General features: G+C 43.6%; 1 protein-coding gene and 1 pseudogene across 5 annotated transcripts in view; both read left to right on the forward strand.

The window, feature by feature from the left end:
• DLGAP1 (DLG associated protein 1) overlaps positions 1 to 13,912 on the forward strand; it is a 698,746-nt gene that overhangs the window by 313,598 nt on the left and 371,236 nt on the right. The window lies entirely within an intron of this gene.
• Positions 5,299 to 5,569, forward strand: LOC149869112 (U2 spliceosomal RNA; annotated as a pseudogene).

Here is a 13,912-nt window from a genome sequence, read left to right on the forward strand (position 1 = left end):
ACGGGTGCATGCAGAAAAGTCTATATAAAGGGGCATTCCATCTTGCTTTGTGGGTGAGAGGAATAAGGATATCTGCTCTGTTTGTAGTAGAAACATTGATAACAGCCACAGCAAGTAAGTTAGGAGAGGCCTAACAAGGGATGTGTAAACAGGGGTCTTATTTTGAAGGGAAAAAGGATAAAGACATAGAGTATATAGGCAAATCAATGTGGAAGAGTATTGAGGCCCCTCATTAAAATATGTTATGAACATATGCCCACATTAAGGAATCAACAGATGCATTGTAGCCACATAAACTGTTAGCCATATTTGATAAATATAGATTTTCCTTCAGCAGACTTCCAACAGCAGACTAAAAGATAAGACCTTTTTAAAGCTTTTAATGTTTCAACTAGAATTTTGTTCTCTCACTGAGTCACCCTCTTCTTTTGTGGCCTATATGACTTGCTTGTTATGTCTTATGCTTATAACAGCTCTGTGGAAAATGTAGTTTTAATATTGAAACAAAGAGACAAGACTCTTTCAACTATATTTTTATCCTTGACCAAGGAACTTAAAGTTTTTGCATGTCTTGGAAGTTCCTCACAGTGTCTGTATGTGAAACAAGTGCCCTACAAATACCTGCTTTTTGCCGTCCCTGCTTATGAGTAAATTTAGAATTTTGTGAGTTCAGTGAAGTCATGCTGATGACAATGTACAAGTGTGAACCAGGCAAATCCTAGCTTGATAAAAAGGATTTAAAAAAATGTATCAAATGGAGCTTGTTAAAAAAGCAAACAAAAAATCAAGATTTTTCTATAGTTTTTGGTGTCTTTCTGATTATTCTTCAGGAGATTGCTGGTTGAGCACAGATAAGTGCAAGTTTGGTGAAAAAGGAAACAAATATGTCAGCTTTCTTTTTTTGTGAATATTTCTTTTGAATAATTGTTCAAACTCAAGTTTTCTTATTAATTTTTGAAACACATAGAAAATATGGGATTTTAAAATCTTTTTGGTATTGCCTTTGGGCCCATTGTTAAAGAATATATCAGTCTAGAATTGACTTTCAGTCACTGGGATTTCAGATGGAGCATAGGTGAAAGTCCATTAAGGAAAACACATTTTTGAATTCCATCCTTGACATACCAAGTATCATATGCAAGGGGAATGAAAAAAGAAATAACTAAAGATGAAATATGGAGCAGGACAAGTATCCGATGGAAAGGGAAGTTAGAGGAGAGTTTCAAAAAAAAGGAAGCCAAGCTGAAAAAGAGGAGTAAGAGAAAGGAGTAAGAGTAGAGGTTAGGGTAGTATCCTGTCAAGAGTGAATAGGGAAAAAAAGAATGTATTGACCAAAAGAACAGAGTTCTCTAACTAATAACACTGTTTTAATGCATCTTATTTTAAACCACCAGAGATCTAAATAGCTCTTTAAATTTAATTTAATGAATTACTACAGCATGTTTAACCTGAAAATTGAAACGAGAAGTGAAGAATCTAATCTACAAATTGTGTGGAGTTCTTTATCCTTTTTGGTAATAGAGCCTTAATTAGTGTTGCAGTTCAGCAGTCTGCCAAAAACTGAGTCTGTAGCTAACAGTTCAGGAGATTCACATTTGACATATGCAGCTGAGCTATCAATTTTCAATGAAAAAGCCAGACAGGTCATGTTTCCAGTGCTAATTTGGATTTGACATCTCATTTAAACTTAAGAAAGGTTGATAGAAAATCTTAGAATGCAAATAATGCTATCACAGCAGGGTTTTGAAAAAGAGATTGTGTTGACTGACTTTGCATGAAGATGTAAATAAATGTATAAGAAGAAGAAATGTATACAGTATCCAAAGAAAAATATCATACCAGACAGTTTGGTGAAAGACCAGTCATTTACTGTAGCTACCTCAACCATTCAGCAGCTTAAGTGATATTTTATGATTTTTATTTTATTGAATTTCTGTGAGGCATGTGAAATGACTAAGTCTGTACAGACACAGAACAAGAAGGTATTTTTAAACAATTTCTCAGTGGGAGACAGGACATAATGATCTTAAAGTATACCAAAAACAAGTATATTTGAAATGTAGAGGTTTAATTTTTCAGATGGTAGAAAGTGGCATAGCTCCTTCAGAGCTGTCACAAGGTGTGAAGTTTGAGCTTTATCCTGGTGGGCAAAATCTTATATAACGGAAGACACAGACAAGCCTAAAGAAGCAATACCAATATCAACTACAGGCTTACCAATCTGCATTCTGGGTATGATGGCATTCTATAAAGGAAATTATAGACAGGAAGCAGCCAATACAAATGTTACAAATAATAAAGCCACTTTCAATTATAATACTTTTGCTAATTTCAGTATCATTTCTCTGAATACTCAAATCTAAAACCTTGAAAAACTTTCTGTCTTCAGGTGCATCTACACATGCTAGTAACATGCAGCAATAAACTCTGGTGCTCATTGTACTGGCGTTTATTGCTCCGAGGCGGCCCATTTGACCATGTGCCTGAGACTGCAGCATGTTGAGCTGGGTCAGAGCAGCCCCACTGGCAGGGATCTCTGGGGGTCAGCCTACCAGCCTGGGACTGCTCCTGCCCAGCTCAGTATGCTACGAAGGGACCGGCTGGGCCATGAGGGTGCTTCAGTACAGGGCTAGCCAGCATGTAGGTCTGTGCAAAGCGGCTAGTATTCGCTTTGGATTCAGATTGGGCTGATTTGGGGGACAGTGATTCGATTCACTATCCCAAATTGATTTGGCCAAATCTGATTCAGAGATTGAGCCAGGCCAGGCCCATCTCCCACTCCTCTCCCAGCCTGGCAATGGCTGCCCCAGCTCCTGACACTCATTAAAAAAAAAAAGCCTGGGTGCTCACTGGGTGCTGCCAGGTAGGGGGCAATCCCTCCTGCCCCCCACTGTCCCACATTACGTGAGGGGCTCTGAATGAGCCTCCTCAACCTCTCCTTGCTCCCCCACCCCCACCTGGGCCAGCTCCAGCCCTTTAAGAAAAAAAGCCCCTGGATTCACTGCTTCTGGCAGTGAGGAGCAATCCCCACTGCCCCCCATTGCCGCACACCACGTGGGAGGATCTGCACGAGCCCCAAAGCCCTGAGGCTGCTGTAGGAGTGGTGAGTCCGGGGTTTTCTTGGCTTTTTTTTTTCTTAAAGGGCCAGAGCTGGCCTGGGCGGGGCATCTGTGGGGGAGATGGAGGAATGGGGGGGTCGGGGGGCTTGTGCAGAGCCCCCCATGCAGCATGGGACATTGGGGATTGCCCCCCACCCAGCAGCACCTGATGAGCACCAGGGCTTTTCTTTAAAGTACCAGGAGCTGGGGTGGGCAGGGAGCCCATGGGGGGGCTGGGGGAGCAGGCAGGAGTCAGGGGGCTGGCAGGGGTTCCCCCATGGTCTCCTCCCCACTCCCACAGCCCCTCCGTCTCTGCCCCGAGTACTTACCAGTTTGAAATCGGCTGCAGCTCCCTGCTACAGCCACCGGGGACTGCATGAATCATCAAAGATCATCTTTTCCAAAGATTCGGAGAGCTTTGAATTGATTTGGACCTTTAAATTGGTCCCCTGATTCTATTCAGATTCAGAGATTAGGCCACCGAATCAGGCCAGATCTCCTCTGAATCAAATCACCACCCGAAGCTTCGCACAGCCCTACCAGCAGGTAATTCCCGCACTAAAGCACCCTCAAGCCCCAGCCAGCCAGGTCAACATCTATATGTGTGTTGCTGTGCATGAAAAAAAGTCTGCAGCAGGGTAGTACTTGTATTTACAACTGCTACCCTGCTGTGGAATTTACTAGCTTACTGCGGCCTAATAGGGCTGTACATGTAGATGCCAAGATATTTAGTGTGGAGCTAATTACATAGATTTCATAGACATTAGTCAGCTCTGCAGTAAACGTCTCATGTAGATGCACCCTTTGGGTATTAATGTATAATTACATAGCTTGAATGTTTGCAAAAAGTTCATATAGAAAAGCTATAAGCATCTATGACTAAAATTCATTGAAAAAATCAAGAATATTTATGGTGAAATATATGTTCTGTATAGTTTGCACAGTACATTTTTACATTACATTTTAATTTGAAACACAAAATTATAAACATTCAAAATGTCTTAACATTAGATCTAAAATTGCAGGACATTTGTTCTAATAAAATCCCCTAAGTGACTTCTTCCATGGTGCCAATAACTCTGGAGCTCATTCTCATGGACACACAAATAATCTGCTGTTGTATGTCAGTTTGAAGTCCCCAGAACAATGACATTTACCCTACTTGAGATTTTGGACTATAACACTGTATTTACTCAAATAGAAGATGACCCTGAATATAATACAACCTCCAATAGTTAGATTTCATATATGGAAAAATTATACACGTGATAAGATTTTTACAGGTATAGAATCTAATTATTGGAGGTTTGCCTTGGATTTGTTCTCCTCTCACTGCTACAGCAATAAATCAGGGTGGGGGTGGCAGGTAGCCCCCTTGCTGTCTACCCCCCTGAACTTCTTACCCCTGCAGCCCCTTCCTTGCATCCTTACTGTTAGACCCTGCTCTCCCTCAACACATGAAAGTGGGAGGCAAATTTGTAAACACTGACTTTGAAATAAATATGCCTGTAGTAATTTGTACATAGGCAAGTTACTACAGATGTATGGTTATTTATACACATACATTTGTCTGCTCTGACGTGCCAGAGATGCAGCGTGTCAGAGATCAGCTCTGCATGTGAGCTGATGTGCCCGGTGCTGAATTGCATACATTTGTATAAGTGGTGAAATACGTGTCAGCACTGAGAAAATGGCGGCAGTGCACTTTTGAACTAAAACACCTAAAGTGCTGCCATCATTTTCTCAGCAATGACACACATTTTGCCATTTATACAAATGCATGTGCTGCAGCACTGAGCTCTTTTAAAAGCACCTGGCACTGCAGTGCAAGCATGTGTACAAATGCCCATAGACTTCATCCAAAAGTGAAGTCTTTTACCTTTTTTGAAAAAGGTGCAAGTTTTAGCCACAGTAGTCATATGTGACAGGCTGAGGGCAACAGAGGGATTCTGGGTGAACTGTTTGGGGCCCTGTTTAGTGATGTTTATCAGAGATTTAAAGCTGGTGAAGAAACATGGATCAATGGAAATGGGAAAGAAAGGTGCAGCTCAGCTGTGGGAGTAAAGAGGATGTCAAAATGTACTCAGTGTAATTGAATACCATGACTTAAAAAAGAGTTGGAGCTAAAGGGGACTGCATGCAATGGGCTCTGTCATGTGTCTTATTCAGATGGGCTGCCTAACAGGTCCTTCGTGTGGTTTTAGCATCTCAGTTTTTTGGCTAAGATCAAGCCTTTTTGGCACAAAACAGAAAGTGTTAGGGCTGGCTCTGGTCCTCTGAGTGCCAACCTGATGTTGAAGTACCTCCAGTGCTAATTCCCTGTGGAGGAAATACTTGCCTATTTTTTTAAGGGTCAAAAAAAAAAGGTTCCTATCAGCATTTTTGATACCAGGAGAAAGTATCAGAGCTAGCGCTGGCATCTTTAAGTGCTGACCTGGTATTGCTGTACCTCCAGGCTCAGTACTCATTCCTTCCTGGGGGAGCAACTGCCTTTTTTTTTGTTTAAGGGCCACACTAACCAAATAAAAAAGGATCCCATCAGTATGTATGCCCAATATGGGTTAAATATTTTATAGTAGTGCTCAGTGTTGGCTGCATTTAATCCACTTCATAGTTGGTTTCTATTATGGAGCACGTGCTATTTTTGGCAACATTTTAATTATAGACAATGCATTTAATGAGATTTCCTTATATGTGAATATAAGGTGAGAGGCTTTTTTCCCATGCTGATTGGGGGAAAAACCTAGTCTTTTATCCAAGTAAATATGGATGCACGTAAACCAGGATGTAGGATGTAGCCAGGACCCAAAGTCTGAACTCATTGAGCAGGCCATGGAACCTGGGGACAAGTGTAGAATCCACTTCCTCACCATTATGAATTCTACCAGTAACATTTTTAGACTTCATGTGATGCTTTAGAGGATATTGTAGAGGGGGATGAAGGAGAAGGGCATTGAATTTATTTTAATGAAAACCAATAGATAAGAACATTAATACCCAAATTTTGTATGGGGTGTACCATTTAAAGATTGTCTTTACCTTGTTCATCTGTCTAATGGTAACTTGCAAAATACGAGATAGCTCCCCATGTGATTAACAGTGTACTACAAATCGTAAATGTATTGTAAAACAGGCAATATTGATACATTTAAGTAAGAATAATTTTTTTTATATTTTCTTCTCAAATTGGTGATGTCATCTGTAAAAGTACTTAATTTCCCATTTATCTTGAGTCTTACTTGTCTATCCTTGAATGGAAATATGTGTGCTTGTTAATAGTTTACAGGCATGATAATACAAGAAGATTTTCTGAGCAGCTAAGCTTTAAAAGGCTGATCAGGATATCACAATGACTTTATTTTTATCACTATTTAAATATATGACATAGTGAATATTGCCAGCTTCCAAAACATGAGTCATCTACAAAAAAAAGAGTTAAATAATATATTGTTCTTCATTTGTTTCCCTGTTCTTGATTCTCTAGGGTGCACTTGAATCTCATTTTCATGTATTCGCATAATGATTAAGATAGGAAAAGACTTTATTTTTAACATAGGCTGAGATTCTCACCTAATCACTTTTCCAGGAGCTAAGTCTTAAAGAAAACCCCAAGATTTGAGATGAAATATTAGCAGTACTGCAGAGTTCACAATGATTTCTGTTGGAGGAAAGTTAGATATTTTGTTTTCTATAAAGAGGAAATAAAGAAGTTCTCTTATAAGGTATGAATATTACCGCTAAACAAAGAATATTGTAAAGTATAATTGCTGACACAACCTGTGTTCTTTTGGATACATTGGAGAACTTCTTGTAGAAGGCTTGACTTATGAAGTATTGGTGATATACCCCCTCCCTTTATTTTCAAAGGTAAAATTGATTTTGCTTCCTTTGTATAAGGAGACTTGTCTAACTGTTGAGATAAAAAAAGCTTTAGGAAATTGACAGATCTCACATTTTTCCTTCCAAACCAATAAAGAAAATGTTAACAGATTCACTTCAGTATATGTGCAAACCCACCCTCTCCAATTAAAATCAGGTACATAATAGAAAACCAGTCACTCTAAATGAATTGAGTTGTCTTCCAAATTTCCATCAGATGGCATGAAAACATTCAAAATGATGACTAATTCAGCACAAAAGGGAACCAAAAACTGAAACCATATGAAGTATTTAATTTTCAAAATTATGTACAGTAGTTATGGGTATCACTATAACCGTAGAACAGTAATTCTCAAACAGGGTTTTGTGGGAGTCTGAGGGTACCATGAGATCTTTTTAAAGGTGCCACATAATATTAGCAGCTCAGTGTGCAAGCATCATTCACAAGATAAACTCACGGGGCACCTATACACATGATGGTGCTCTGCTCTGGCACATGCTAATTACCACACATCAGAGCAGACTCAATTAATTAAGCCGGCTGAAAGTCTGCTGGAGTATGCTAATTAGCATACTGCAGCAGCTTCCATGTCATACATATTCAGTGTCGCTGCATTTCAACATAGTGGTGGGGGTACTTTAACTAAAGCTTTTTGACCAAGCTTTAGTTAAAGTGCCCCCCGCCCCTTTTGGAAGTGTGGGACACTGAATACATGTGACGCTGCAAACTCTTTAATTATATTGGCTCTTAAAACTGCTCTAATTAAAGCGCCCCCCTCTCCTACACCCCAGAGCACATGCATAGATGCCCAGAGATTTCAAATAGGAACCTGTACTGTCAAAAACATTCTGACCTGTTATTGTCTTTCTGAGTTCTTTATAGTAGAAAAAAATTCTATTATTTCTCTAGAAATGAGTGAGATTGAAATGCTGCCTTGAGTCTAACGAGGGTTGCCTTGAATCTAAAATGTTGAGAACTAGTGCTATAGATATACTTTATTCAGGTAAACTCAGTAGAATTTTGACAGGTGCAATTTTGTGTGCCATTAGACAAAGAAGGGTGTCTATTATAGTTCAAAGGAAGAAAATAAAATAATTATTTGTTAAAGGGAAAATTTAAAAATTAGATTTTGGATTCAGAAGTCAGCAAGAGTCACAAAAAAAAGCTGTTGTTCTTAAAATTACAGTCAATTGTCTATATTTTATTCTCTCTGAAAAATGTTTTCCCTAGAAACTAATGTCTTTCTTTGTAGACATTAGTCAAGTGATATGATCTCTATGCTTCCCTGGTGGGATAAGCAAGCCCAATAACAACATTTTGTGGTGTTTTCCTTAGCATTAGTAAGATCCTCTTCTTATGAGGTTAGCTCCTGTAATTCAATAGAGTTACTTCTTATTTACCCTGGTACAAGCAACAGGTGGATAAGACCCATTCTTCTAATGATGCCATTAAAGGTACCTGTAGATATGTGGGGACTGTGCTGTGATGCACTGTAATTACAGTATGTCAGAGCAGACTTGATTACTTGAGTCTACTGGAGTGTGCACTTAAAAATGGTGGTGGGGGCGCTTTAACTAAAGCTCGTCAAACAAGCTTTAGTTAAAGTGCCCCCACCACCATTTTTAAGTGTGGGACACTGAATACACAAGACACTGTAGGCACTTCATGTACAGCAGCTCTCAAACTACTCTAATTAAAGCTCTCCCCCTACAAACCTTGGAGTGTGTGTAAAGATGCTCTGAGGACCTACAAAGTCTAGGGGGAGAAGATATAAATTTCTTCTAAGGAGATGGCATAATTCAAGGGTGGCCAATCTGCATCACATATCCCAGAGGTGGCGAAGGAAATACCTGTGTGTGGCATGTTGTGGATCAGTAAGGGGACAGGCAGCGCGATGGCAAATAGGGAAGGAAACCAGAAAGAAAGTACATTGGGCAGGGAACACAGGGCAGAGAGCAGAAAGCAAAGCAATAGATTCAACAGGGAAAGGGAATGAGAGTGGCACTCAGAAGGATCCAGGATAAGTTGTAGCATGCCTGCTAAAAAGGTTGGCCCCCACTGGATAATTGATCACTATGATGTGCATTAAAATTTCCACAGAAGTTAACAGTGCAAGCTCCAATTTAAATTTCTCAGTGTACTTCATTCCTGTCGTATCACTGCTGATTGTAACACAGCTAAAATATCACTGCTGGCTGTAATGCACCATCATCCACATATAATAATATGGCATGATTCATGTCTAATAATGCTTCTAAAATTATACTGAATGAGATGACTAATATTGGACATTATATAGTTCTATGTATAATATTTTAAGAGAGATGAAACAAAAAATTGTAATAAAATATATTGGTATTACAAAATATATCATTTTATATATCTATAGATATTGAGTCTCTACATATAGGCAGTCCTCAGACTTACAACACAATTGGTTCCTGAAAACTGCATCTTAAGTCGCAACATCGTAACTCGGAACCAATTTCCCATAGGAACAACTGTACAAATGGGGGATTGATTTCTTTACCATGCTGTACACAGCTACATCAGGCTAGAAAATTGTGGTGGGAGGGAAGGGGAGAGGGTTGGGGCTGCACTGGGGTGTGCTTCAGGAAGAAGGCACTGGGAGCGGGAACTATACCTAGCAGGCATAGGGCTCCCCACCACTCACCTAGCAGGCATGGGGCTCGCGCAAGACCGCACCGCTGTACTGCCTCCAGACAAGCAGCAAGCAGTGTCAGGAGCCATCCTGACCTGCTGGCACCTCCTGGACGAGTAGCATCTTTACCCCAGCTGGGCTAGTGGCAGCAGAGCATGTGTTGGGGGGTGCCACCCAAAAACTTGCTATAACTCTCGCTCTGCCACCTGCCTCACCCTGATCTGAAGGCACATGACTTCCCCATGCCCTGCCACCACTCACCCAGCTGGAGTGAAGCCGCTGCTCATCTGGGAGGTGTGGGAAGGCTGGGATGGCTTCTGCCACTGTGCGCCACTTATCTGGAGGAAGTGCAGAGCCTCAGTCTCACACCAGCCCTACACTGGCTGGGTGAGTGGTGGGTGGGGCATAACACCCACTCCCAAGACCTTCAGCCCAGACCACAGCCCAGTGCAGCCGTGGCCCTGCCTGCCTCATGCAGATCCTGGGGTACACGCCCCTCCCATGCCCTCCTGGACCAGAGGCAGGAATAGCAGCAAAAGCCACCAGACAAGCTGCCACACGAGCAGCTCCAAGACTGGTGGTGCATAGCAGTGTGAGCCGCCCCACCCCCTTCCTGGGCTGTGCTTGCCCCAGCCCCAATCTCTCCCTCACTGCCTCCCCACATCCCTTCCTTCCCCCCTCCCCCTCCCTACAACATGAATGCATGACAAGGTGCAGTTAGCCTTCCTGACTGCGTCCTCGCATTGGCAGCTCATGTTCATCTTGGAATCAATGACTCCAAGATCCTTTTCTGTCTCTGCTGACAAGAAGGGAGTTCCCCAGCCTATATGTATGCTGCTGGTTCTTTCTCCCTAGGTGTAGTACCTTGCACTTTTCAGTATTGAATCGCATCCTGTTCTCATCTGCCCACCCCTCTAACCTGTCCAGATCTAGTTGTAGCCTGTCCCTCCCTTCTAGCATGCCAACCTCTCCCCACATCTTAGTGTCAACCATGAATTTGAACAAGGTGCTTTTCACCCCTTTGTCCAAGGCCCTGATAAGGATGTTGAATAGTACAGGCCCAAGGACTGGGCTATGGGGGACTCCACTGCCCACATCCCTCCAGGTCGAAAATGACCCATCCACCACCACTCCCTGGGTGTGCCCTCTAGCCAATTTGCAACCCATCTGATTGTGTAGGCATCAGTGCCACAGTTGCCTAGTGTATTAATGAGAATGGGGTGAGAAGCAGTATTGAAGGCCTCCCTAAGGTCCAGAAAGACTATGTCCACCACGACACCTGCATCCAAGGATTTAGTAACCTGATCATAAAAGGCAACCAGGCTGGTCTGATAGGACCTGCCCCTAATGAACCCATGTTGGTTGCCCCTGAGCATAATCTTCCCTGCTGGTCCCTCGCAGATGTGCTCCTGGATACCGTATTTTTCGGACCATAAGACGCACCCAGTTTTTAGAGCAGGAAAACAAGAAAAAAAATATTCTGAACCAAATAGTACCGGTATAGTTGTTATGAGAGACATATTACCACACACATCAGTACTGTAATTTGACTCATACCGCTTGGTATTACTATTACAGGGCACCAACCAACCTGACAGGCAAGGCTTTTTCCCACTTTTGGGGGGAAAAAAGTGCGTCTTATGGTCCGAAAAATACGGTAATTTTCTTAAAGAGCTTCCCTAGGACCAAGGTAAGACTAATGGGCCTATAGTTATCTAGGTCCTCCTTCCTCCCTTTTTTGAAAATGGGGACCACATTGGCCTTTTTCCAGTCCTCTGGCACCTGGCCAGAGCACCACAAGTGCTTATAAAGCTGTGCCAGGAGCCCCACAATGACCCCTGCCAATTCCCTCAGCACCTTGGGGTGGAGATCATCTATACCTGCTGATTTAAACATGTGCAGCCCCACTGGAAGTTCCCTAACAAGGTCCTCCCTGACCCTAGGCCTGGCAGTGCCTTTCCTGAGTCCATCCGGAATCCCAGTGGGGGAGATGTCCCGGTCCCTGCTCAGAAAAATGGAGGCAAAGAATTTGTTAATGAGGTCAGCTTTTTTGTCTGGTGCAACCACCAAATTATCAAGGGTGTCCTACAGAGGCCCCATGTTACCCGGGGCCTTCTTTTTACTCCCTATGTATTTAAAAAAGGACTTCTTGTTATCTTTGATCCTGGTCCTCTAGTCCAAGTTCTGTCTCCACCTTAGCCTTCCTAACAGCCCCCCTGCAGTCTCAAGCAATGGAGGTATAATCCTGCTTAGTGATAGCCCCTCCCTTCCACCAGGTGTATGCCTCCTTTTTAGCTTTCAGATGTTCCTGAATGCCTTTGAGCCATGGGGGCTTTTGAGCACTCTTGCCCTCTTTGACTCACATTGGGACTGTCACCCTTTGGGCTCGGAGGATCGTCTCCTTAAGGAACAATCACTTGTCTTGGACTCCCAACTCCCCTGCCTTCTGGGATCTCAGTGCTTCTCCTATTAATCTTAACTCATTGAAATTGGCCTTCCTGAAGTCAAGGGCTACTGCCTTGCTGCAGACCTTTGACACCCTGTGCTGGATAGCGAATTCCAGTAGGTGATAATCATTATCACCCAGGCGGTCGAGAACTTGCAGTCCCCACACCAGGTCATCGCCTATGGCCAGGATGAGGTCTAGCAAGGCATTTCCCCTGGTAGGACTGTGCACCTCCTGGGTTAGGTGGAGGTTCTGTATCTTGGCTAGGAACCTACGTGAGTGGTCAGACCTGGCTGACTGCTCCTCCCAGTGTATGTCCAGGTAGTTTAGGTCACTCATGATGACCATATCCCTTGACTTAACTGCCTCTATGAGCTGACATGAGAATTCCCGGTCCAGTTCTTCCCCCTGGTTGGGTAGTCTGTAGTAGACACCCACCATTAAGTCCCTTTCCCCATGACCCCCTTGTATTCTTACCCAGAGCACTTCAGTCTGCCTCTCCTCTGACTCCGTCTTGTTTGTTGAGAATGTGTAATGCTCTTTCACGTAGAGTACCACACCCCAACCTTTCCTCCCCATTCTATCCCACCTGTACAGTCTATAGCCCCTAATGTTTACCACCCAATCATGGTTTGAATCCCACCAGGTTTCAGTGAGCCCTGTTATGTCCGGGTTTGTGTTAATTAGCAGGAGGGCAAGTTCCTCCTGCTTGTTCCCTATACTACAGGCATTAGTGAGGAGGCATTTAAGGCCTTCTATGGGTGCTTGCACGACTGCCTTGATACCAGGACTATCTGTACCCCTGCCACTTACCTGGGTACTTCTTGTGCTCACCACTTGTCTCGGCTGGGAAGTGTCCTTATGTCCCCCTGTGGCGCCATTCCATGGCGAAGTTAGGTTAAAGCATGCTGTATGAGATCAGCCAACCTGGAAGAGAAGACATGCTTTCCATAAGGGGAGAGATGAAGCCAATCCCACCCAAGTGTGCCCCCTGGGTGAAAATGTGGGTTGTTGTCAAGGAACCTGAAGCCTGCCTGGTAATACTAACTCCATAGCCACTGGTTGACCACTCCGATGCCAGCCTCATGGCACCGTCTGCATCACTTACCAGGAGAATAGAGGAGAATACCACCTGTGCCCCCATCTTCTTGAGCTTGGCCCCCAGGGCCCCGTAGTCCTTCATGATGCAGTCTGGACTGCTCCTGGCTGTATCATTCATTCCCATATGGATTAGAACCGTGAGGTACTGGTCTGAGGGTCAAACGAGGTCTAGGATTATTTCTGTAATATCCTGAATCTGAGCCCCCGGCAGGCAGCAGACCTCACATACCATGGGGTCGGGTTGGCAGATGGGACCCTCCATTCCTCTCAGGATGGAATCTCCAATGATGAGGACTCAGCACTTCTTCCTCTTGTTGTTCTATCCTTGCTCAGACCATGCCGTGCATAGAGTGGCACCATCCCCACTGGAGGCATCTACTTCAACCTTCTCTTCTAAGGCTGCCAAGTCCTCATATCTGTTTCCCAGTTGTACCTGGGGAGCTGCCACCTCTTCTGTGTGTTGCTCCTAGGAAGTCTGTCCACTGGAAAACTGATCCTGCACAGAACAGAAATACATGTCAATTTCATCCTCTGCAACCCTAATCCCCCACAGCCTGCTCACCTTGGCCTGGAGCTCCCTCACCTGTTCCTCCAGGGCCTGAAGTCAGGTACAAGAGGAACAGACGAGGGCTCCCAGACCTATCTCCCATCCCTGACAGCAGGGCCTCTACCAGGCAGCCCCCACAGACAGGGGGGCTGGGTGCCACTGACCCTGCCATAGGCTC

The sequence above is a fragment of the Crocodylus siamensis genome, chromosome 3, assembly GCF_052110815.1.
Source record: "Crocodylus siamensis isolate JL-2025a chromosome 3, ASM5211081v1, whole genome shotgun sequence".
Taxonomy (NCBI): Eukaryota; Metazoa; Chordata; order Crocodylia; family Crocodylidae; genus Crocodylus; species Crocodylus siamensis.